Genomic DNA, 24,824 nt, shown 5'->3' with positions numbered 1-24,824 from the left:
GGAGGCCATGGCCAATATGGGTGTTGCATTGCGGTACTCTAGTCCTTTCCATCCTGAGGGAAATTCAGTAGTGGAGAGAAAAAAACGGGACATAAAGCAATCTATAACAGCTAGGGTAATAGGCTCGGGTGATGGGTGGGTCAAGCATCTAATAAGTGTCCAACGTAGTCTTAACAATCTGCCAAGAAGTTCTCTAGGGGGTATCACTCCATATGAAATCCTTTTTGGTACTAGAATGATTGTGCCGGACCTCGATTGTCACACTTCAGTGGTAGAACCAAAACCCTTTGATATCAAAGAACGTTTGGCTGTTTTGCAGGACCTAAATGAAACAAGATCCAGACAAATAATGTACTCCTGAAGCCAACAACCACTGAAGAAAAACCATCCGTCCCAGCAAGACCTGTCTGTAGTCCAAAGATTGGGGATCTAGTCAGAGAAAAGATCGCGGATAAGAAGGAATTCGGGCCTTCTTACAGACAACCAATACCTGTTCTAGCCAGCCACGGATCAAGAACAGTATTACTGCCACCCCTTGCTGGTAAAAAGGAGAACGCGTTTGTGTCCATCGACCTGGTAAAACCACATCATGTGGCCGATCATAAGCAGTTGGCCAAGTGGACTCCAAAGATGTAGCAGATGCCAGAATCTGGCTACTATCCAAGAGGTTCAAACTGAGAAACTCATCACCTTTGAAGAATCTGCAGTGCGAAAAGAAGGACTATGTAAGAAAGCCATGGAACTTGTACCTCTTGAGACCCAAATAACAGTTCGTCAAGAAACGCCTGTCTACAATGAAATAGCATCTGACTATACAAATGTAACAAGTGATCGAGTGGTTCCAGCGATTTCAACGAATCCTGATGCAATCCCGAAAATTGACAGAACTGCCTCGGGCTATTTCATTAACTTTGATATGTTTTCCGAGGATCCAAGCAAACCTGAAACGACGCCAGCTGAAAACAAGCCACAGAACGTTTTCATCAACTGGAAAAGACTTATCTGGTTTCACCATGGATTGAACTTTGGATTGTGTCGGGTTTACTTTTTCTTCTAGTTTGGTTGACTCTTGTATTTTCTTTGGGAATGCTGAGAAATGGAAGATATGTTAAAAGGGACACAGCAAGTAAGAACATCAACTTACTCCTCAAGCCACACAAATCATTTCATCGTGATGAAAGAGACTTGTCATCAGTGAACATCGCAGCCGTTCCTATACCTGGTGGTGTAGCTTGGGACAGAACTGAATAGGACATTCTTGGTCCGGCGGAGGTGTTGAAAATACCACACCAATTCAAGATTTCCTTGATTGACTTTGTTTTATCTAGTACCTTTTCTGATGATTGGGTCTTCGAGACTGTTAATAATATGTTGTCAGCCTTAGAAATGTCTGCAAAATGTACAAATCAAGAATACTTAGAAGGTTCATTGGATTATGAACAAATGTACTGTTATAATCACTATGGTCATCATTTCTTGCATAAATTGCAAATCCTAGCAATGTATTAACTTATAACCGATGGGAACATTGTCCTACGCCACCAAAGGGTAGCTCAAAAACATTTTTGGGCAAATTTCCATACTTTTCAGGGTATAACGTTTCAAATCCAGTATCATTTTAGTTTAAAAATGTTAATAGGACAGGGATGAAAAGCATGTTGACAAATACAAAGCAAATTTGTTGTGCTGCCTTTTATGCTCAGCTGTCTACATTAGGTTTTGACTTTTGGAAAGACACAATGGAGACAAAAACTGTCTGGGGCACAAAAGACCGGCAGGTGCAGGGGGTGAAGCTTTATTTAGAGCCTGCATCATCCCAGACCAAATAATATTTTTGAATGACACTGTCCAACAGACATCTTGTCTTGGGTTAGCCAAGATAAAAGATTTAAACAAACCGTCAATACCGCCACCTACACCTGATAGCAGTAATACTTCAGAGGGGGAGGTCGACATACATACTATTTTGCTTCACAACAGAACAGATCCTGATTGGAAAAAATGGTTAATCTGGCCCACAGACATAGACACCTGTCAAGATAGATTCCTGAATAAGACACAAGGGTTCACATTCACTAGGCCAGATCCAAGATATGTTCAGAGACAGCACCAGGGATAGTAACATCACACAGTGTAGGGAAACTGTGCCATGAGTGACTACACAAGTCTACACTGAAGGAAGTAAAACAACACTTATCTTTACTTAAATATGGTGCTGACCTGAGGGACTTCTTACAAGGACCTACTAAACCGCATCATATACGTTTTATATACGCTGGTATCTATGCTCTATATAATGAAGCATGGAAGATTACGCAAGCAGAGACTGCAGAACGAATATGAGAAATTGTTCGTATTAATTTAGAGAAATCTCTCTCTGTAGTTGACAATGGGTTAACGACTCTGTCGTCCAGGATATATTCTTTGGATAGCATAGTATCCTCTGCCATAGACATAATGGAACAGGACTTTGTCATGTTGCAACATGGTCAGTCGCAATTACGTTCTATAATGCTATTAGGCTGGACGTTACAAAACCTTCATTCACACTATGTGCCTTGGCGTTTAATCAACACAACGTAACTGTTTTCTGAATTTAATCTCACAGATAAACAAATCAAATTGGCACAGAGGAGAGCAGACTATATGGTGCTGAGCATTGAAAAACTGGAAATATTGCCATTTATAGTCACTGACAAACCAGCTATTGAATGGATAATACACGGTACAATCACTCTACCCGTTACAATTTTTCATTTTCAGTGTTGCTTAAAACGTAAACCAGCAGGCCTATATGAAAGGTTGGGTAAAGAATACATCAAGACATCCTGGAATTTACCTTACACACACATATGTTGGAGTGGGGTGAAAGAAGTGTTTCTTAGTGGTAATAATTGTGAAAACGCACTAAGCCGTTCTCTCCTATGTCGGTATAAACTTACACGGGGCCTGCGATGGTTCCTCTAACAATTTATCCTGCCACCTGCAAGGTTCACCAGCTGCAGTGATTGATCCAATTTTAAGGCAGTTTTCTAATGGAAGTTACATCATGTTGCATGATCACAGCTGCTGTGGCATGTTGCCAGGTTTAGCCTAACTCGTAACTGTGTCAGCCAGGGTCACTTGCTGTATGCAAGTATTGTTTCCAAAAATCAAGACAGACCGGCAGTCGCTGTTATGGCCTTCACTGAACATCTCTCCTATACGAATTGATACTTTAGGCAGAATGAAAGCCATTCTTTTACAAAAATCTGTGCCATTGACCTTAGCCAAAGAAACCTATGATCTGCAAGTCGCAAGGACTTCTGCAGAGATACACACCTTATTAACTACAAACTGCCCTTACATTTCTCAGAAATGTTAGGTCGTATCTTAAACATGTCTGATACAGGTGGTATTGTACATATATTTAAGATGATTTTTTCACAACTGTTAGCACCTTTTGAAGCAGTCCTAGGAATATTTCCACATTTCGTGCACTTTGTGTTTGGCAGACTGCCTCTCGTTTTGGGACTCGCAGTAGTGATACTATTTTAGCTCCTCCTACTCCGATATGGCAAGCCAAATCACCAGCCATACCCAGTTCACCGTGGAGAACACTCTTCTGGCGATGAAGTGTCGTGAGCGCATAGTCCAAATTTTGGGATTAACTCGTTTGAGGGAATTAAATACCATATGGTTTATGTCATTCAGACCAATATGGCAAGATTGCATCTTACCTGTTCTATGATGCCTGCTATGTGGAGAAGAATGCATGTTAGACATCTGTCTCACACTCCCTTCAGTCATGCCAACGGATGTTGATACTTTGCTCGACCCGGTAAAGGCCCACGCGCAGTGTTGTCCCCAGTGGCTACCAGTTCTAATGACGGCATTCTTTGAGATCTCACAGATGCATAATGCTGGCGATGAGGTACGAGAGGAAAGCGTCACACAAGTACCATCCAATTCGAACATTGCCAACGTGACCAACGGTGATGCTTGACATCTATGTGCAATTAATCTTCTTAGCGAGGTAATCTAACTTTCACCTACAATGGTAGACTAATTATTTTCAGACTTAAAAGACCTGGGGCAAGATGTAGGTAAATAGTATTTACCGATTCTAAAATACCGAATTTTACCGATTCGGTATTTTAGAATCCGTAAATGCTATGTAGCAAAAAAATAGGTAAAAATTACTGAATCGGTATTTACCGATTCTGGAATTGCCATTCATTTCTATGGTCCTGGAGCCCCCTAGGAATGACTAGCAATTACTGAAACGGTAAATAACGATTCGCTAAAATAGGGAAAGAGTCAAAGGTGGCAGGGTGTCACATTGACACCCTGTTGCACCCCTGAATAGTGCTTGTGTGCACATGTGGCACACATACATGCCCTAAAAGCATGTATGTCTGTCACATGGCACAGATGTAAATGCACAGATTTGCATTTACAGAGGTATTCATTATTTACCACCAACTAATAGCTGGTGTCAAATTACGTAACCTTAAAGCACAGAAGCACTCTTCAAAGTACTTCCTACAATCGGTAAATGACGATTTGGTAAATACCAAATCAGTAAATACTGATTCGTTATTTACTGAATCCTCCCCTACATCCCAAATGCCCAATACCGGTCGATAACGGCTGAAATTCGGTAATTTCGGCCGTTACCGACCGGTATTGGGTGACCTACATCTGGCCCTTAATGTTTTCTCCAAACAATAACACTGACTTTTGATTTGACACGCAGTGTTCTGGAAGACTCTGAATTCGACCTTTGTTTTTCCAAAACAAGTTTCTGACTTTGGAACTCTAATTTTTTTTATTCTATGATCAAACGTTTGTTTTAAATGTTTTTTTTTTTCATATTATTTTTTTTTTGGGGCACAATGTAATCTGTTTAAAGTAGAACTATTCATAGAGAACTGGAATTCTTTGAAAACTTCCAAGAGACAATATTTGACCTTGTCCATTTCAACCAGTTTATATAATCTGCCATGGAATGGTCTCGACTCTTTCTTCTGTATTTAAGAGCCATTTCATAAATGTATTTTCGTGATTCATTCGGATGGCATTTTCAAAAATGTCAAACTATATGCTTTGAATGAAACATTGCTTTAAATGCGCACAGCACAGATGCTTTTCGTGTACAACCAGTACCAATGCATTTTTATGTATTTTGGGTAGTTTTTAACACATCATGTTTAGATATGTTTTAATGTGTTTAGAACTTAGTAATGTTGTACATAAGAAAGTAGAGTGGGTTTTGTGTGGCGTTTAGAGCTCTGAGTGAATTTTCCCGATTCATGCCCTTATATAGGTACAATTCACATTGCCCTTATATAGGCATAGAAATCAATCCCTTATTTAGCATTAGCCCATGCTATCTAGATACAGGCATGGCTACTTCCACCTGTACCAAATGTCACAAAGATTTCTTGGAAAATCGGCTTAAGCAGTTAGGGAACTTTCCCTTGCTTGAATATTGATTTGTCAAAGAACTCATGTACTTTGCAAAGAACAACTATTCACTAGGTGTTCTTTCCTGACGTTCATTTGCCTGACTTTACGTCAAGCTATGGCATTCCTAAACACCTTCAAGGTATAAATACAGCAAGTACATAAGGAAGCCGACTCTACAGCTGACGCACTGATCAAGAGGCTGCCCTTCTCCTGCTGAGAATCCAGCTCCAGTGTTTCCAAGCTCCCCTTGCGGGGTGATGGGAAATCGGGTCCCGAGACTGAGATACCAGACCTCCTTCATTCTAACTAAGGTATCAAGCTGATTAGAACATAGAGAAACCTTTGGTAGATTCTTGGCAAAGAAAAACTAAACCTATGCTACTCAATACTTAGGGCCAGATGTAGGTAAATTCATTTTACCGATTCTAAAATACCGACTCATACCGAATCGGTATTTCTGAATCGGAAAATGAGATGTAGGTAAAAAATCGGTAAAAATTACCGACTCGGAATCTGAAATCGGTATTTACCGAATCGGTATTCTCCGACTCGGTAAATTCCGAATCGGTAAAACCCATACATTCCAATGGCCCATAGGAATGAATGTGTTTTACCGAATCGGAATTTACAGAATCGGAAAATACTGATTCGGTAAATACCGAATCGGAAATTTGAAACTGACAAACATGTGAGCCTGTGAACCAATCAGGAACACCAACCACACCCAAAACCAAAGGTACAGTGGAATCAACCAATCAGAATCAAGCACCCCTACCCAGTACCTGGGAGTGGCCACACCCATGCAGGTGCAGAAACCAACAGTCAGGAGAGCAGGAGGACAGGCTGAGGAGCAGGCTTCCCTGAGCTTACCTGTACAGCACCATGGAGAGTCAGGATGGACAGAGGGATGCTGCAGAGCGCAAAGGAAAATTGAAATTCAGCCCTGAAGAACTGCAGGTGCTTGTTGCAGAGGTTGTCAAACATTACAGCAAGATTTTTGGGAAACAATCACTGCATGTTGCGGAGTCCATCAAGCGCACTACCTGGATTGACATTCAAGCAAAGGTAAATGCCATTGGTGTCACCCACCGTGAAATAGACGATTTAAAAAAAAGGTGGTATGACCTTCGCATCATTACCAAAAAGAAACTAGCTGCCCACCGAAAAGAAGCTGCAGCAACAGGGGGAGGCAGAAACCGAGCACCACGACTCACCGACATTGAGGAGCTGGTGGAATCCACCCTTGAGCCTGAATCCATCCATGGCATTGGGGACGCTGACAGCTCCGCAAGAGCTGCAAAGAAACAAGGTAAGATGCATGTACATTGTCATGAACCCATTTACCTATTCCCCTTCCACACTCTGTGTGCCTACATCACACTCCAGAACAGGTATTACTAATGCCCAGCAATGTACATAGTCATAGGTAGATACCTCTATGCAGTCAGCATACCATACAGCAAGGGATGCGACACACTACTAGCATAAGCAAATGAGGGACAGGCAAATGTGTGATAGTAGTGTGATTTAATCAAGAGACACAGGTGAACTACTCCACTGACACAATGTCCATGTCTGTCCACAGGAGAGTCATCGCGCAGCACAGAAAAGGATAGGGAGAAGAGGAGAGAAGAAGCTGGTCCCAGCACAGTACAAGGAGGGAAGGACACAGAGCAGGCAGCAAAGTCATCTGAGGAAACAACCACACCACAGCCTCAGTCTCCTCTTTTGTTTGGGAGTCAGGAGTTGAAGAACCGGGCTTTAGAACCCAGCGGCACCAGGGACACGCCCAAAGTCTTCGGGTTCTCCTGTCTTGGCAAACAGAGACACAGAATACTTCTAGGTGGCGTCAGGGATCAAATTTATTAGCTGCAGCTAGTAACAGTAATCCCAGCAATACAACACGGTGTACAACTCAAGAAACTGTTCAATTTTCATAGAGCAAGACATCACCTTTTATACACAATATTCTCATTATAAATGTACACCCACTGCGCAAAATTCTGACCAATGGGACACATTTTCTAACTGAGTATCACATTAACAAAAACTCAATTTACAGTAACCCAACCCAAAAGTTAATTATTAGGACTGTCCCAAATTCAAGCCGGACAAATTTATAATTGAAAAGCACAACCCATGCAATGTCAGAACGTAAAGGAAACAGTGATAGATGCTGGACAAGATAAAACATGTGTGTAATAACTCGAGAAGAACAACAGAGTTGTTAAGTGAAGTCTTTATTACGGCTCCCACAAGCACGTCTTAACATGACAGGTACCACATCAGAATAACGCTTAACGCCGCCAACTGTCACTGTCTCGCGCGTCATAACGGACGGCACGAGACACTCTCTACAGGCCTCGCGCACACTGTGCGCGAGGCAGGCTAGGCCACTACATATCTCCTTTCCTTAGAGCAAGGAGAAACAGAGGTGAGAGAGAGAGAGAGAGAGAGAGAGAGAGAGAGAGAGAGAGAGAGAAAAAGAAAGAAGGAAAGAAAGAAAGAAGGAAAGAAACTAAGAAAAGGTCACAGTAAGGAAGAGAGGCTTATTGTCAGTATCTAACTGGAATTCTGACTGCTCTGGTACTCCTCCTGACAGTAGAGGGACAAGGAGGAGAACTCTGAACACTGAGATCACATTGAGAGACTCTATGAGAAACATCTCTTCCAAACATGGAACTCTTAGCATCATTTAGAACATTTTTGACTTTCACTACCTTGTTACCATTCCACCAGTCTTTTACGTTGACCCGGACAGCACTTCCACACACTTTATCCACCACAACAGTTTCCCCAAACTTTGATTTACCTTTTTTACAAAACCTTGTTTCTTAACCCTGACACAGTCACCAACTGCAAACTCTCTGTTCTTAACCCGCTTCCTTTCATCAAAGTACTCTTTTTGTTTGGACTGGACTTTGGCACACCTGTTCCTTACTTTCTCATCCATTTCTTGAGGAGTGGAATTAGATTTATACCACTTAGACATCCAAGCAGGTCTTAACTCTGTACATGGTTTCCTACCTCTCAATAGTTCGAAAGGAGACACTCCTGTTGAAGAATGGGGGGTGGTCCTGTAGAACCACAACATCGTCCTGACACATTGGGGAACCGCCCTGTGGTGTTCTATAGCCCATTTGACACAATCACCTATGACTCTATGAAGTCTCTCCACCAAACCATTGGTTTGTGGATGGTAGAGAGAACTTCTGTGATGAGCGATGACTGATTCTTTAAGAAACTCTTCCACCTCAGCTGATACAAATTGTACTCCATTATCAGAGATAATGGATTGGGGAAACCCTTCTCTCATGAATATTTCTTTCATGAAGTCAATTATTTCTCTGGAGTCAACCTTAGATACAAACTTGGCTTCCGGCCACTTAGTGTAATAGTCCACCATAACAATAGCAAATTTGCATTGTTGAGGTAGACTATGAAAGGGTACTAGCACATCGATGCCTAGTTTTTCCCATGGACCACCAGGGAGGGGAATGGGCGTGAGAGGGGAACTGACTGTGCGAAGACATTTGTCACTAGAAGAACAAACTGTGCACTCCTGCACCATAGCATCAATATCTTTATCCATTTGTGGCCACCAAAAGTACTCTCTTACCCTATGCTTGGTAAGTGTGGCTCCCAGATGCCCCTCATGAGCTTTGGCTAGAAGAGTGGATCTGATGTTCACAGGAGGAACAAGTTTTTCTAGCCTGAATACCAGACCATCTTCAATCGAAAGCTCTTCACTCACTTTCACATAGGGTTGTAAAGCCACTTCCACATTCCTTTCCCTGGGCCACCCTTGGGTAATATACTTCATCACTTTTTTTTAAAACCTCATCACAAGCTAGAGCCTCCCTCCAACTTTCCTGTCCTACTGTACATACATTAGTCAATTCCACGCTTGCTATGATATAATCCTCCTTTTCGTCATAACAACAGTCATCAGTACATTGCATGTCCTGACCGGTAGTTGCAGGCAAACGTGACAATGCATCAGCCCTCACATTTTTCCCCCCCAGCAATATGTACTACATCAAAGTTGAATTGTAAGAGTTTAGATGCTAGGCGTGCAATGCGAGGAGTAGCACTGCGGCTGTTGGTATTTCCTAAAATAGCAACCAACGGTTTGTGGTCCGTTTGAAGTGTAAACTTTCACCCCCACAGATAATTTTTGAATTTCTCAATGCCCCACCAGCATGCTAGAAGCTCCTTCTCTATAACAGAGTAATGAGTCTCTGCCTCTCTGAGTACCCTGGATGCAAATCCTACCGTGTGTTCATTTTGACCAACCAACTGTGTCAGGACAGCACCTAGGCCATAGCTACTAGCATCCACAGTCAGAGTGCACGGAACACCCTGTGCAAAAGGTTTCAAGGCCTTGACAGTGCTCAGTTGTTCCTTAATCCATTGGAAAGCGGTTTTGCATTCATCATCCCACACAAATTCACTTTTGTCCTGTAGCAATTTTGATATGGGACGTATCTTCGTAGCATAGTCTTGAATAAAGCGGGCATAAAATTCAGTAAGACCTAAAAGGGATTTTACACCAGTTTTGTCTTTTGGTGCAGAAGCATCAACAATGGCTTGAACCAAGCTCTGCTTGGGTGTTACTCCTTCGCTTGGGCTGGTGTGGCCCAGATATTCTACCTTGTCTTTTGAGAACACACACTTGTCCCTTTTTAGGACCACACCATGTTCCTGGAAAATGGACAAGATTTTGCCCAGCACCATGTCATGTTCTTGTTGATCTTTAGCGAACAGCAGAATGTCATCTTGGAATATGGCCACGTTTTTTATTCCCTTCAGCAGATTGACCATAACTCTCTGAAAGACAGAGGCTGCCGAAGCCAGGCCGAAAGGCATACGACAAAATTGGAATAGCCCAGCTGGAGAGTTAAATGCAGTGAAATGTCGTGATTCCTTGTCAAGTTCGATTTGATGATATGCCGAGGCCAAATCTAGTTTGGTGACGACCTTGGCACCTGCAACTACACCCAACATTTCCGAAATATTCGGTAGAGGATGCGAATCCACCCAAATCACCTTGTTCAGATTGCGCAAATCAATGCAGATTCTGAGTTCGTTGTTTTTCTTCCGAGCTACCACCAAAGCCGAAGACCAATCCGACGACTCGATGGGTTCGATAACTCCTCTTTTCTGCATGGACAAAAGTTCTTTTTCCAAGTCTTCTCTTATGCTGAAGGGAATACTTCTTATTTTGTGTTTAACAGACTCTGCATCACTCCTTATCTTAATTTCGTACTTGAATCCTTTGATCTTTCCCAATTCACCAGAAAATACTTTAGGGTATTTATTGAGTAATTCTTCCACATGTGATTGGTCACGAACAACCAATATTTGTTCCTTTGCCCCTGGACAAAGCATCATGCTGAACAAACCTTGATGGAACCATCCTAATATGTCTAAGCCATGCACGGCCACATATATTTTCCCATATATGTGCCTGTTCTTGAAAATCAGGATGTCTTCAAAGTAACCCAGAAGTTCTATGCTCCTCCCTTCATAGGATACAGGCTCACGGTCTGGCGGTTGCAGGGGTCTATTTCCCCATTTTTTCCTGAATAATGATTCATTTATCATTGTGATCCTTGCTCCAGAGTCTACAAGAAGCCTCAAACTCTCTTCACCTACACCGATGATTGCGTAGGGATCTACACAGTCATTAGGATTACCACTTTTTATGTTTCCTTCATTGACCACTAAAACCATGTCTTTTAGTTCACTAAGAGTGTCATCACTGTCACTACCACTAGCATACATTACTCATGCCACTTGTTTTTTTTTTTTTATGAGTTTGGCAGACCTTGTCGAAATGCCCTAATCTTCCACATTTGCGGCAAGTTGCGTTCCTCGCAGGACATGGTCTTCCACTTTTTGCATGGGAGGGATAACCACACCTGAAGCAGATGTCAGACCTTTTGAAAAAATTGTTCGGTTGATAATCTTTCTTTTTTCCGAGATTATTTAAGCGCACAGGGGTGACCACCTCAGCATTTTTACTCTCTAACTCCTTGATAGAAGACTATGAAGTTTCAATGCTCTTTGCTATACGGATGGATTCATCAAGGGATGGATTTTCCAAAGACAACAGCTTTTGTCTTATGGTTTTATCCAGGCATTTACTTATGAACTGGTCACGTATTAATTGTTCACTGAAGTTTTCGAACTCACACTCTGCCACCATCTTCCTCAAGGCAGTAATATACGTGTCAACGTCTTCCTCTGTTTTCTGCGCTCTTTTAAAGAACTTATGTCTTGATACCACGACACTGGGTTGCTTGTCATATTTCACTTTCAATTTCCTCACAGTGTCTTTGTATTCATCTGTTTCTTCACCTCCCTCACCTACAACATCAGGTAAATGTTTGAGAGTTTCCCTTCCTTCAAACCCCAGAGAATGAAGTAGTAAAAACCTTTTTCTTTCTGCCCCGAATCTATGTGCTCCAATTGCACCCAAATAATTTTCAAACGCATCGAACCACTTTCTCCAAGGCACTGGTGGTTCACCTGGTGTATCCAGAAAAGGAGGTGGAGGATGGATGGACTGCATCATGTTTTTTTTCCTGGTGAGAGAGATAATATGAGAGAGACTAGCAGTGGGTGGTTCTCTTTAGCCTTTATTTTCCATAAACCAACTATGAATAGTCAAAAGTTAGCTCCTATAATTCTTCCAAGAGCACTAATATTAATGTGGGCTAGAAAGATTCTTATATTATTTCCCAGGCGCAATAACCAGGAAAGACAAGAGAATTATATATTTTTTTAAATGTTTTCTTCCTCTTAAGACGTGCTATGTTTATTTTCTTTCTTGCCAAATTGGAGTTAAATTTGTGCCCCTGAGATGTCTTCGTGGGATAAACCTTTCACCCCCAGTAATCGGCACTGTCCACGGACTATTTCTGGTATGTTTGTTTTCTTTCTTTCCAACTTGCAGTTAGATTTGTGCCCCAGAGGTGTCTTCGTTGGATAGACCTTTCACCCCCAGCAATCGGCACTGTCCACGGACTAAAACTGGTGGATTCCCCTTTAAGAACTGGGCGGGAAGTGGTTGCCGTGCGAGCCCAGAGAGGATCGTCGACAAAGGCGGGACTAATCGCGTAAGATACACGCCCACCGCAGCGCATCCCTCGTCTCCTCACCTCAGCCTCTTCAAATCGCGGCAGCAAACAAACAGGCACAAGACTCCAGACACTAGAAGCAGCCGATCGCCCCTCAGCTCAGCAATGTCGCAGCTGTCCACAAAGCAGTTCGCCCTTCATGAAGACCACTTCCTCGCTGTTCCGCACCGATCTGTCTCGAAGACAGCTTCCACCATCTACGTTAGTAAGGTAATTTCTACCTTCGATTGTGGGTTCTCCTTGGATCCCATCCTCGTCGCCAATTTCGAGTGTAATAACTCGAGAAGAACAACAGAGTTGTTAAGTGAAGTCTTTATTACGGCTCCCACAAGCACGTCTTAACATGACAGGTACCACATCAGAATAACGCTTAACGCCGCCAACTGTCACTGTCTTGCGCATCATAACGGACGGCACGAGACACTCTCTACAGGCCTCGCACACACTGTGCGCGAGAACGGCTAGGCCACTACAATGTGCAAGGAAACTAAAGGTTAACGAGGTCCTGAACAGTGATTGGCAATCTCGGACAATGATCAGCCGGAGAAATTGGCTTCGTGAAGGTTCAGTTTCAGGTGAAGAGGTCAGCGTGCTGCAGTTCACTCACAAGTCAGAAAAGTGCCTGTTTAATGCATACATGAACAATGAGGCCCATGCAACTTTATTCGTTCGGTTACCTCCACGGCCTACATGAGGGCAACACAAAATGGCGTTATGAACAACGCAAACAAAATGGAGTCCGGTCCCGAAAACCACGGAACCTCAGACCCTACTTTTGCCATTATGTAGGCAATTACCTAAACTCACGTCAATCTGAATCCAGGTCTATATCTATTCTCATCAGGTCATCAAGGTGTTGCTGTAACATTATCTTATTATCCTTCGCTTCTCTCGGGACTGGTCTTCTCACACAGATTGTAGCACAAAGACTACAAATGGCGGGACCACACTGGATGCATAAGCAACACGAGAAAAGGATCGCTAAAGCCATACCAAGGAACATCAGAATCTTCCATCCCCATTTGGACAGCAGTTCCCAAAACCATCCCATCAATGACCAGTTCCCTTCGTCTACATGTATAGACTCAGCGGACTTATGTAACCTCAAGATGGCTTGGTACACTGTCGGGGCGTTATCTGGTATGAAAACGCAGCAACTAGACCCGATCAATTCACATATTCTGACCATTACCTTGCAGACAAAAATGACCTCGGTGGGGTACAATCCAAATAGGAGGAGACTTTTTCTGTCTCTCCTTTTCTGTCAGACTAATACTATATCTCGTCTTGTTCCAACCAACATATGCTCGTACCTCATCTTTAGGGATAGCATTATATGCATCAATATCTCTGACCATATCTACTATTCCTTGTATCAAGGCATTATTATTCGCACTATCTTTGACAAAACATACAGGAGATGCTTCATTCGCATAGATAAACATTGACTGGAGTGCCCATACTGACCCATTAGGCGAAAAAGGCAAAACCAAATATGGCATTCCCTTATCAGTCGTATGTGGCATAAGACCACACACCCAACAATTTGTGGTATTTACAACTAGCTGATGCTGATGTAACATCTGTATAAACGAATTGTTCACAAATTCTAATCTTCGTGTCTGTTCATGTTCAGGTAACGTATGAAACTCATGTGGGGAAACAGTAGGAAAAGAAAGAGTAGGTTTGGAGGTAGATGCAAGTGTCTGTTGTGATGCATTGAAAATCCAACCCACACAAACCAACGTAATGTTCAAAAGCATAAGAAAACACATTATTAAAAAACATTTGCTATGAACCAATATACACATTTGCACTCTGAAATCAACTCTTTTAACACCCTTGTCGGACTCAAAAGACTCCATCCTCTAATGTGCTGCTCACGGCAATTTTCCTTCTTCACTTAAGTGTGCGTCAAGATCGTACTAATGACCCTAAACCACAGACCTTGTGTCAATACGCGGCTCACCCCTTAAGAACTTATACCGAGACCCTGCAGCTGAGTCCGGATGGTGACTCGAAAAAGTAAAAAAGTCTCTTGATCTGACAAGGTGTAATTTACTACATAAAAAAAATTTAGATTTATTTGTCCATTTCAAACGTCCTTTTTCGATCTCAGATTGTAGCGCTCTTTGCCAGGCACAGTCTGATCCTTAAAGAGGAGTTCCGGATTTGTCGTGTCGAGTCTCAGAGACGGAGGCACAGCAGCTTGCAGTTCCGACTGAGTCCATGTCAAATGTGCATCACTAAAAGATACGAATCTAGGAACCCTTTCCCACTCGGAGTCAGCTATTCCATCCCTCACCCACTTATCATATGGTAAGGGCAACGGAACTTTTTTCGTATGGGTGGCATGCTCCCAGTTCTTTTTACCAGCTACTCTAACAGCAGTTCTAGTGACCAGCAATACCAAATAGGGACCAGTCCATCTCGGCTCCAAATTCTTGGATCGCTGAAAATTCTTTGTCAAGATAAAATCACCAGGTTGGATCGTGTGCCCTGGATCTGCAGTAGCTGTCGGCAAACTGTCATAGACCTGTTGGTGGAGAACACGTAATTTAGCAGTCAAGTCATGTAAGTAATCCACCAACATAGGGTACTCAAGGTCACTGTATTTTTTAGGACGAGGCACACCCCAAACATTCGCTGGACGACCAAACACTATTTCTTAAGGGCTAAGTCCCACACGAGAATGCACTGTCGTCCTTGTTGACAAAAGAGCCAACGGCAAGGCGTCCGGCCATGTAAGACCAGTGCTCGCTTGAATCTTAGCGAGTTTCAGCTTTAATGTGCCGTTATAGCATTCGACAAGACCTGCTGACTGGGGGTGATTCACAGCATGGAACTTCTGATTTATCCCTAATCCAATACACACTTTCCTCATGACTCGACCCACAAATTCACTCCCATTGTCCGACCATACAATTCTCGGCAAACCAAATCTAGGGAAATACTCTTTGAGCAAAACCTTAGCTGTAGATAAGGCAGTATTATCCTTTAGGGGGTAGGCCTCTATCCATCTGGAAAAGGCGCAAACAACCACAAGGACATATTTCAGATTGTTGCATCTCTCCATGTGAATGTAATCTAGCTGTATCACTTCAAATGGATACGTCGGAGGATCAAAATGACCAGCTGGAGTTGGAGTTCCCTTGCCAGGATTATACTTCAGACAAATCATGCAATGCTTCACAACATTCTCAGCACATTTCAGAATTCCAGCATTCTGCCATACTGGAGCCAACAACTTGCATATTCCTTTCGAACTAATGTGAGCCATTCCATGCGCCATAGTAACCACTGGGAGCACATACGCATCTGGCAACAACCATCGCTGGTGTTCTGACAACTCAACCCAACAACCTGTCGAATTCAACATACCCGTACTCTCTCTCCACTTACTCACTTCTTTCTCTGTAGCTTCAGCCTAAATCATCTTCACACTTTCTATTGTGTCTTCACACATTCCACTTTCCACAACCCATCTTGCCGGACCTGCCACATACATACGGCTCATCATGTCTCTCGCCGTTTCCTTCACAACTTCATCCGCAAACGCATTCCCTCGACCTACATCATCCACAACTTTCTTATGCGCACTACAATTCACAATTGCAATCTGCTTTGGGAGAGCAAGAGATTCCAAAAGTTCATTCACTAACTGCCCATGCTGTATTTTGGTGCCATGGGAAGTAAGGAATCCTCTTTCTCTCCACAAACGTCTAAAACTATGGGCAACACCAAACGCATACTGGCTATCAGTATAAACATTCACTCGCTTTCCCTCTGACAACACACACGCTCTAGTCAATGCAATCAACTCTGCTGCTTGCGCAGAATTCTGTGCTATGCGTGTTGTCTCAACAACTGTATGTAAAGTTGTGACGGCATATGCTGCAGTCGTTTCACCATTCGGAAGCTTAAAACACGAACCATCTACCCATAAAGTACCATCAACATTCTCAAGAGGAGTATCTTTTAGGTCAACTCTAGCTTTCGTTTCTTCCTCTGTACGAAGAAAACAATCATGCTGTTCTTGAGCATCTGACTCTACAGAAATCGGCAACAACGTAGCTGGATTCAATACATTACATCTTTTAATGTGAACATGGCTAGCCAAAAGAGTCAACTCATAACCTGACAGACGTGCACTAGTAAGGTGCTGTGTCTTGGTCCTGTTCAATAAGGTATCCACTGCATGTAGGACCATCACAATCAACGTATTATCCAATACCAAACCAGCAGACAGTCGGATAGAAACAGCCGCTGCCGCTGTAGCTCTCAAACAGCTCGGCAACGCTTTAGCTACCGGATCTAACGTCACTGAAAAATACGCACATGGGCGTTGCTTGTCTCTAAACTGTTGAGTCAACACTGACAATGCACAACCTTCTCTCTCGTGAACGTACAACGTGAAAGGTTTACTGTAGTCAGGAGTACCCAATACCAGAGCAGAACACAATGTATCACGTAGTTCAGAAAAACTTTTCTGACACTCATCAGACCAAGGGAAAGGATGCGGAGTATCTTTAAGAGTCAGCGCCATCAGAGGTTTCGCTAGCAGGGAAAAATTAGGGATCCATTGTCTACAATACGAGGTGATACCTAAGAAAGCATGCACTTCTCTCTGTGTGGATGGTACACATTTGCGCAATCGTTTGAATTCGTTCTGGGGTCAACCTTCTTCCCTCCTTCGACAAGAGATGACCTAAGTCGGTTACTTCTTGTCGGCAATACTGTAACTTGGAAGGTGACACTTTATGATGAAGGTCAGACAAATGTCGTAACAAAGAAAGATTAGCCTCTTTACAAATCTCTTCGTCATCAGCGGCAACCAACAGATCATCAACGTACTGGATAAGAGTAGCACCAGTAGGCAACACAAAGCTATCAAGCTGAGTTTTCAACGCCTGACTATAGATGGAGGGACTTTCACAATAACCTTGGGGAGCTCTCTTAAACCGGAAGCTTCGTCCTCCTAAAGAGAAGCCAAAAATATCCCTACTCTCCTCAGCAATCGGAATGCTAAAGAAAGCATTCTTCAGGTCGATAACAGAAAACCAGGCTGCTGAAGCAGGAATCAGAGTCAACAAAGCAGTGATATCAGGGACAACAGGAAACTGTGGCACCACAATCTTGTTTACCTCTCGAAGGTCAATCACAAACCGGTACACAGGTGGCTGTGAAGCTTAAGAACGCTTTAGGACAGGCAAAACCGGACTTTTACACACATTACCTCTCGTTTCCTCAACTACGCCCTTCTCAACCAGATCATAGACAATCGCTAATAGAGCTCTCTCGCCATCGCTAGATATTTTATACTGTGGGATACGAGGTAGCCTAGCATTCGATTTGAGGGTGACAACATAAGGTGGAATCTGCAAAAGATCAACATCATTAGGACCTGTAGCCCAAAGTGTATCAGGAAGAGAACGTAATTCCAGTGGAAGACAATCTTTAGACACATACATCGGAGAAATCACTTTCTTACCTAGGGTAAGATGTACTCCCGAAGGAGAACAATGTAATGTCGCATACAATCTTTTCAGCAAGTCCAAACCCAACAGATTCTCATTACAACCAGTCGTCAAAATAAGAGGAGCTTCCAATTCACAAGGGCCAATAGAAAGGGGCAAAGGATTAGAAATCGGGTTACAAACTGGGGCGCCTGAAAATCCTACGGAAACATTGGTCAAGCCAGACAAAGGTGCACCAGCAAGTTTAGAGTGCATAATAGAACTCTTCGTCGCACCAGTATCCAAAAGAAAAGGTTCAGTCACACCTGATGTAATCACTTCAACATAAGGTCCACTCTGGTCTACTGGAACTGACACTACTCCCTCTCTTTGCCCATGGCTGTCCTAACTATCATTATAACCAGCACTCTCACTCTCGACATAATAATCATCAACATAGTACTGTGCAGTCTGACCACTCGGAACATTCTGTCTGTCAAAATAATTCGCAGAATTCTGAAGGGAAGAGGAACGCTCATTCTGGGGTAACACACCACGTCCCCTACCCCTAGGAGCTTGCTGAAAACCACCACGACCTCTCTGACCAGATACGCCATTCGCACGCTGTAACAAAGCCGGGCAACTATTCTTAAAATGACCTTCCTCTCTGCAATAAGCACACTGATTAGGACCAGAAAAAAATCGCAGAGCATAAGGCTCAGGTTTCTGTAACAATCTCTGAAACTGTGGAGGTTGCTGAAACTGAGGCTGTTTCTGATGAGGCGGATAAGATTGCTGCAAAAGAACCTTCGTCTTTAAATCTTTAGTTTTCTTCTCTGCTTTATCCTTCTCATCTTTATCCCTATTCTCATAATAATGTGCAGTAGCCAATATCTGGGCCGGCGAAGAAACAGCCCATGAACTCTCAGAGTCCTTTAACTTATTAGAAAGTTCGGGAAGCAAATTAAAGACAAATTTGTCCACGAACAACCTTTGACCTCCTTCCGTACTCATGTCCTGACCACTATGATCGATAAACGTTTCTTTAAACCTCGTGAAGAAATCAGACACACTCTTGTCTTTCTTTTGTTTGCATGCTGCTAACTTGTCCCAATTCACTCGTAACGCAGGCATCATAGTTTTCATTAGATTAATAATCCTACCAAGTAATTCTGCAACTAAAGGCTCAGGTTTGACACCTCCAACCTGTCGACCATCTGCAGCAACAATATTAGCCCACGTATCTCCTAATTCTGCCGCATGATTCTCATGACGAATCTTCGCCCACAAAGGTTGAGGAACTACATTACCCATTAACATATCTATGTCAGCTAAATTCATAATACACGCTTCAACTGTCTGGGACAACTCCTTGTAATAACCAGCAGGATTCTTACGAGGGTCAGGTAAGGTCTGCTTAAGAGCCAAGACCTCTGCTCTCTTCCATGGAACATGTACCCACACTCGCTGAAAATGGGCCGGTGCGGCCACAATACCCAAGCATCAGTAACATCATATTCCACTATCGTCCCTTTAGCAAACTCTGACTGAACATCAAGCACTTCCTGCGGAATCGGACCCAACTCATCATCTTCCCATTCCTGCCGCAGAAAAGCACACATTACATCAAAAACATACCTTTGCTGAGGCGGCTCCCACTGAAAGAAAACATCCATAACTGCTGGCAAATTATACCTGGTAGCATTTAAAATCCATCTACGAGCCAACAGATCCAGCACCGCTCGCTCTTCGGAACTAGGAAGCTGACTACGACTCTGCTTACGTTCCGAAACAGGGGTCATACTCAGTGGCCCAAACAATGGAGACAACAGATTAACAACGGTCTCTGTCATCCGTTTACGAGCAGAAGGAGAAGAAGTAGGCGTAAAAACAGGAAAGTTAAAATCTTGAGACAAAGTAGGAACAAGAGCAGTAGGAGTCTGAGATGCAGAAGCAGAAGGCAAAGGAGTTTGAGGCAAAGCTGGAAGCAAAGCTTACGACCCTAGAGTGGGTTGCGCTGTTGGAGGCAAAACCATCTGTGGAGCACTGGGTGGCTGAACAACAGCAGGAGGTTGAACAACAAAGGGTGGAACAACCGGGGGTAATGGAGGCGCAGTAGCACCCTGCACGTAAGGGGGTGGCAATCTCAGTAAATGAGACATCAAAGGATCTTTTTCAGGGTCTTCCGTCACTTTCGGAGGAGAAGACGGCAAGGCCGGATAACATTTATCTATGGCCATGCAACGCTGTCTATCTAAAACTTCACACACTCGATCTTCCTCATCTGACTTAAACTGCCTAGCAGCTTGTAGTACTGACATATTCTTATCTTTCCTATCTCTCTTTGCTTGCTTAATTTCTCGCTGTTTGGCTTCCTTTCGCCAAAGGCGGAAAGAGTCAAACATTGCCGGCTGGGCTTTCTTCTTAAATAGCGCAACTTCCAGATTATCTAAAATATTTAATTCGAAACTACCATGTTGGGGCGATCGTAAAACACCATCTTTTTTAGTATAGCGGACCCACACTTCATTATAAGTAATAGGACCCACTCCGTGTTTTGACTAGAGCTCATAAGTCGGAGTTCCAACCGGAGGAATCGGATACGAATCCTCCAATCGGGAATCCCTGTTGCAACCACAACTTAACCATTTCCTAATTTTGCTAAGACCACCCAGGCATCTTATAGCTCACTAATCTAGCTTCAAACTTAAAGGGGTTATCAACTATCGATACACTTGTAAATATACGAGCCCCTCGGCTTTGATTTTTGCAAAAATCAAATCAAAACCAAGAACCAAAACAGAGTTGTGGGAGCGACCCACTTATACTTAACCAAATATCTGTCACGCCACCAGAAGACCTTCTATCGTCTCGCTTTACAAAGGATCATTTAAGGGTCCAAGACAGGGCGACAGTCAGGGCAGCAGTCCTCCGTAGCCGTTGGAAAGCGGGAAGCCTCGCAGAAAAGACCTTCGGTCCACGTCGACATGCAGGGGTCAATGAAGTGGCGGTCTTCCTCCAGAATTTCCTCATGTGGCTCCTCACGATCCTCGGGCTTGGACCGGTATCGCTGGAGTCGTCCCACCGTTGGGCGCCAACTGAAGAACCGGGTTTTAGAACCCAGCGGCGCCAGGGACATGCCCAAAGTCTTCGGGTTCTCCTGTCTTGGCAAACAGAGACACGGAATACTTCTAGGTGGCGTCAGAGATCAAATTTATTAGCTGCAGCTATTAACAGTAATCGCAGCAATACAACACGGTGTAAAACTCAAGAAACTGTTCAATTTTCATAGAGCAAGACATTACCTTTTATACACAATATTCTCATTATAAATGTACACCCACTGCGCAAAATTCAGACCAATAGGACACATTTTCTAACTGAGTATCACATTAACAAAAACCCAATATACAGTAACCCAACCCAAAAGTTAATTATTAGGACTGTCCCAAATTCAATCTTTGCAAGCCGGACAAATTTATAATTGAAAAGCACAACCCATGCAATGTCAGAACATAAAGGAAACAGTAATAGATGCTGGACAAGATAAAACATGTGCAAGGAAACTAAAGGTTAACGAGGTCCTGAACATTGATTGGCAATCTCAGACAACGATCAGCCAGAGAAATTGGCTTCGTGAAGGGTCAGTTTCAGGTGAAGAGGTCAGCGTCCTGCAGTTCACTCACAAGTCAGAAAAGGGCCTGTTTAATGCATACATGAACAATGAGGCCCATGCAACTTTATTCGTTCGGTTACCTCCACGGCCTACGTGAGGGCAACACAAAATGGCGTTATGAACAACGCAAACAAAATGGAGTCCGGTCCCGAAAACCACAGAACCTCAGAGTCAGGAGCAGCTGCACAGTCCCCCACCCTGACAACTCCGTCCCATGTGCAGGAAAGGGCAAGGCGGCTTGATGTGCCCCCTCCCCGCATACTGGAAACATCTGAGGAGGAAGAGGATGAGGGTGACATGGCCATCAATCCACTAGAGTCAGCCAACGCTGAGCAGCAGCCCACAGCTAGAGCTGTGCGGGCCAGTGTCCGAGGACCAAGATCACGGGAGGCAGCTGAAGGGCATCACGGTCAGGGGGTCTTCTGCGGTCTGGAGGCCACCATGGTCAAGGTCCAGCGCCTGCAGGCAAGGGCAATGATGGGTGTTCAGAGGCAGGCACACAGCACCAACAACAAGCTGGATGACATAGGCAAGGGCATAGGAGACATTTCTGACAGCATGCAGTCGCTGGCATCTGGCATTACAGACATGACCCAGTGCATGACTGTCCTGTGCGACAAGTTGGACATGGACCACTTGGAGAGGCGCAAGGCTCGTGTGGATATGCGGCAGCAGACAAAAGCCTTAAACAGATTTGCCACTGCAACCTCCCTGCTGTGCAGACGGTCAGTGGCGATGCACGATGCTATTGTTCAGTGCTGCACCAATCTATCTGTGGGGATGGCCAGAGTGACCTCTGCCATGGAGCTCATGCTCGCACAACAGACAGCCACCCGAGGCGACACATGTGTGGCTGACAGTGAGGAATCCACCAGCAGGAGTGGCACAAGCACTCCTGTCCCAGAAATACGCAGGAGCGGCAGGCGTCATTCAACAGAGACAGGCCACACCGAAAGCCATGACGCACAGCCACATCAGTTCCACCTTGTAATCCGTGGACGTAAACATTGACTAGGCCCTCCACTCAAAGGACAGGTCACAGTGGTGTTAACTGTGACCACTCAGTCATGGACATTGCTATTTTGTGTAACCATTGTGTGGTATAATTGCACTTGCGTAGTGAAAATAAAACTACGTACATCATAATCACAGCCTGTCTGTGTCTCATTACTTACTCAGAAATATTGCTGTGTGATCTCTGCCCATCTCAGTCTCCCATCTGTAGCTGGTGCTGCTACTGTAGCATGGGGCTCTGCCTGTTCTGTGTCATCATCAATGTCCTCATGATATGTGATCTCCACCTCTGTGCCTTCCTTGGTGGCGAGATTGTGTAACATGGCACAGGTCGCAATGATTTTGCAGAACAGGATTGGAGTGTACTGGCATGCCCCTCCACTCTTGTGGAGGCAGCGAAACCTGCTCTGAGGAGTCCAAATGTGCGCTCCACAATGTTGCGTTTAGATCTGTGAGCCACATTGTACCGCCTTTCACGCCTGATGGATGGGTTGAGGTAGGGGGTGAGCACAAAGGACCGCAGGGCATATGCACTGTCGCCTAGGGGGGAGTAAGATTGACATTAGTTGCATGTACATGATACATTCATCTACTGTGAGTGTCAGGGTGTGTCAATGTCATTTACCTAGCAGGTATCCGTTTCCAAATTCTCCGGCAACTAGGCGTGTGTATATCCCACTATTCTGAAATATGTACGAATCATGGGAAATTCCTGAGAATTTTGCAACGATGTCTGTGATGATGTTGCCAGCGTTGCATATGACCTGTACATTGATGGAGTGCGTTGACTTCCGGTTCCTGTATATATGTTCTGTGGCTGCAGGTGGACAGAGTGGTACATGGGTGCCATCTATGCAGCCTATCACGTGAGGGAAGTGTGCCAGTTGATAGAAATCAGTCTTGGTCTTTGCAAGTTCCGCAGGTGTGCCAGGGAATGAAATATAATGCTCCATCCTCTGCATCATGGCGTCAAGAAACCTCCTGAAGAAGCGGGACACGCAGCTCTGGGACACACCACCCACTGCAGCTATCTCACACTGGTAGCTCCCAGAGGCAAGCAGGTGTAAGCTACACAGCACCTGCACATGGGGTGGGATGGCGTGGGCCCTTGGTGTTGGGTGCTCCAGGAGTGGGTGTAGGTCCCTGATCAGGTCCTGGATGGTTTGGGGATGTAGCCTGTACCTCTGGAGTATTTCTGGCTCTGTCAGTTGGAAAAGTGTTATCCTCTGCCTGTACACTTGTTCCTCCCTTAGCCATTCCCTCTCTCCTGCTGCCTGTAGTCTTTGCCGCCTTGCAATGATGTAGAAAGCCGCCATTCTGCTCACACTGTTGCATTTTGGGACTCATTTTATGGCCTTCACCTGGTTACCACCTGCATTCAATCCATGGTAAATACCGACTCATAAATACAGAATTTCCGTAAATTCTGTATTTTTCGGGTTTCCTACATCTCCATGCCCATTGTTTTACCGTTTTTTATTTACCGATTCCGTAAATAAGAAATTGGTAAATATGAATTCGGAAATTTCCGCATCGGTAAAAAACCGACTCATATTTACTGAGTCGGAATTATACCGACTCATATCTACCGAGTCGGTATTATACCGACTCATGTTTTCCGGTTCGGTGAAAATTAGGCTCCTACATCTCATTTCATGTATACGGGTCGGTAACAGCCGAAATTACCGATTTTCGGCTGTTACCGACCGGTATTGGCCGACCTACATCTGGCCCTTACTTCTTCCCACGTACTAGACTTAGGTTAGGTACATTGGGGTAGGCGTATTTTAGAAGCACCAGTTTAGTACTTTAGCCTGTATATTTATGTATGCATTTTTATATGGCTTAGAAACCATACAATGCTTTTACAGTATTATTTTATAGTACTATTCTCGCTGTACGCTTTATACTTTGCAGTCTGCATAACAATTGTAGCAGTTAGCTTTTCTTGTATGAGAAAGAAGATTGATCAATAAACCTTTTTTGAAAACGCCTGTCTCTCTATTTCTCTACAACTCTGTTGAAACGAAGCATGCACGATTGACTAAGTGAAATACTTATCTATTGTTTCTATGACTCTGA

Source organism: Lissotriton helveticus, chromosome 1_1 (genome assembly GCF_964261635.1).
Source record: "Lissotriton helveticus chromosome 1_1, aLisHel1.1, whole genome shotgun sequence".
NCBI lineage: Eukaryota > Metazoa > Chordata > Amphibia > Caudata > Salamandridae > Lissotriton > Lissotriton helveticus.
This window is presented reverse-complemented; position numbering follows the sequence as displayed.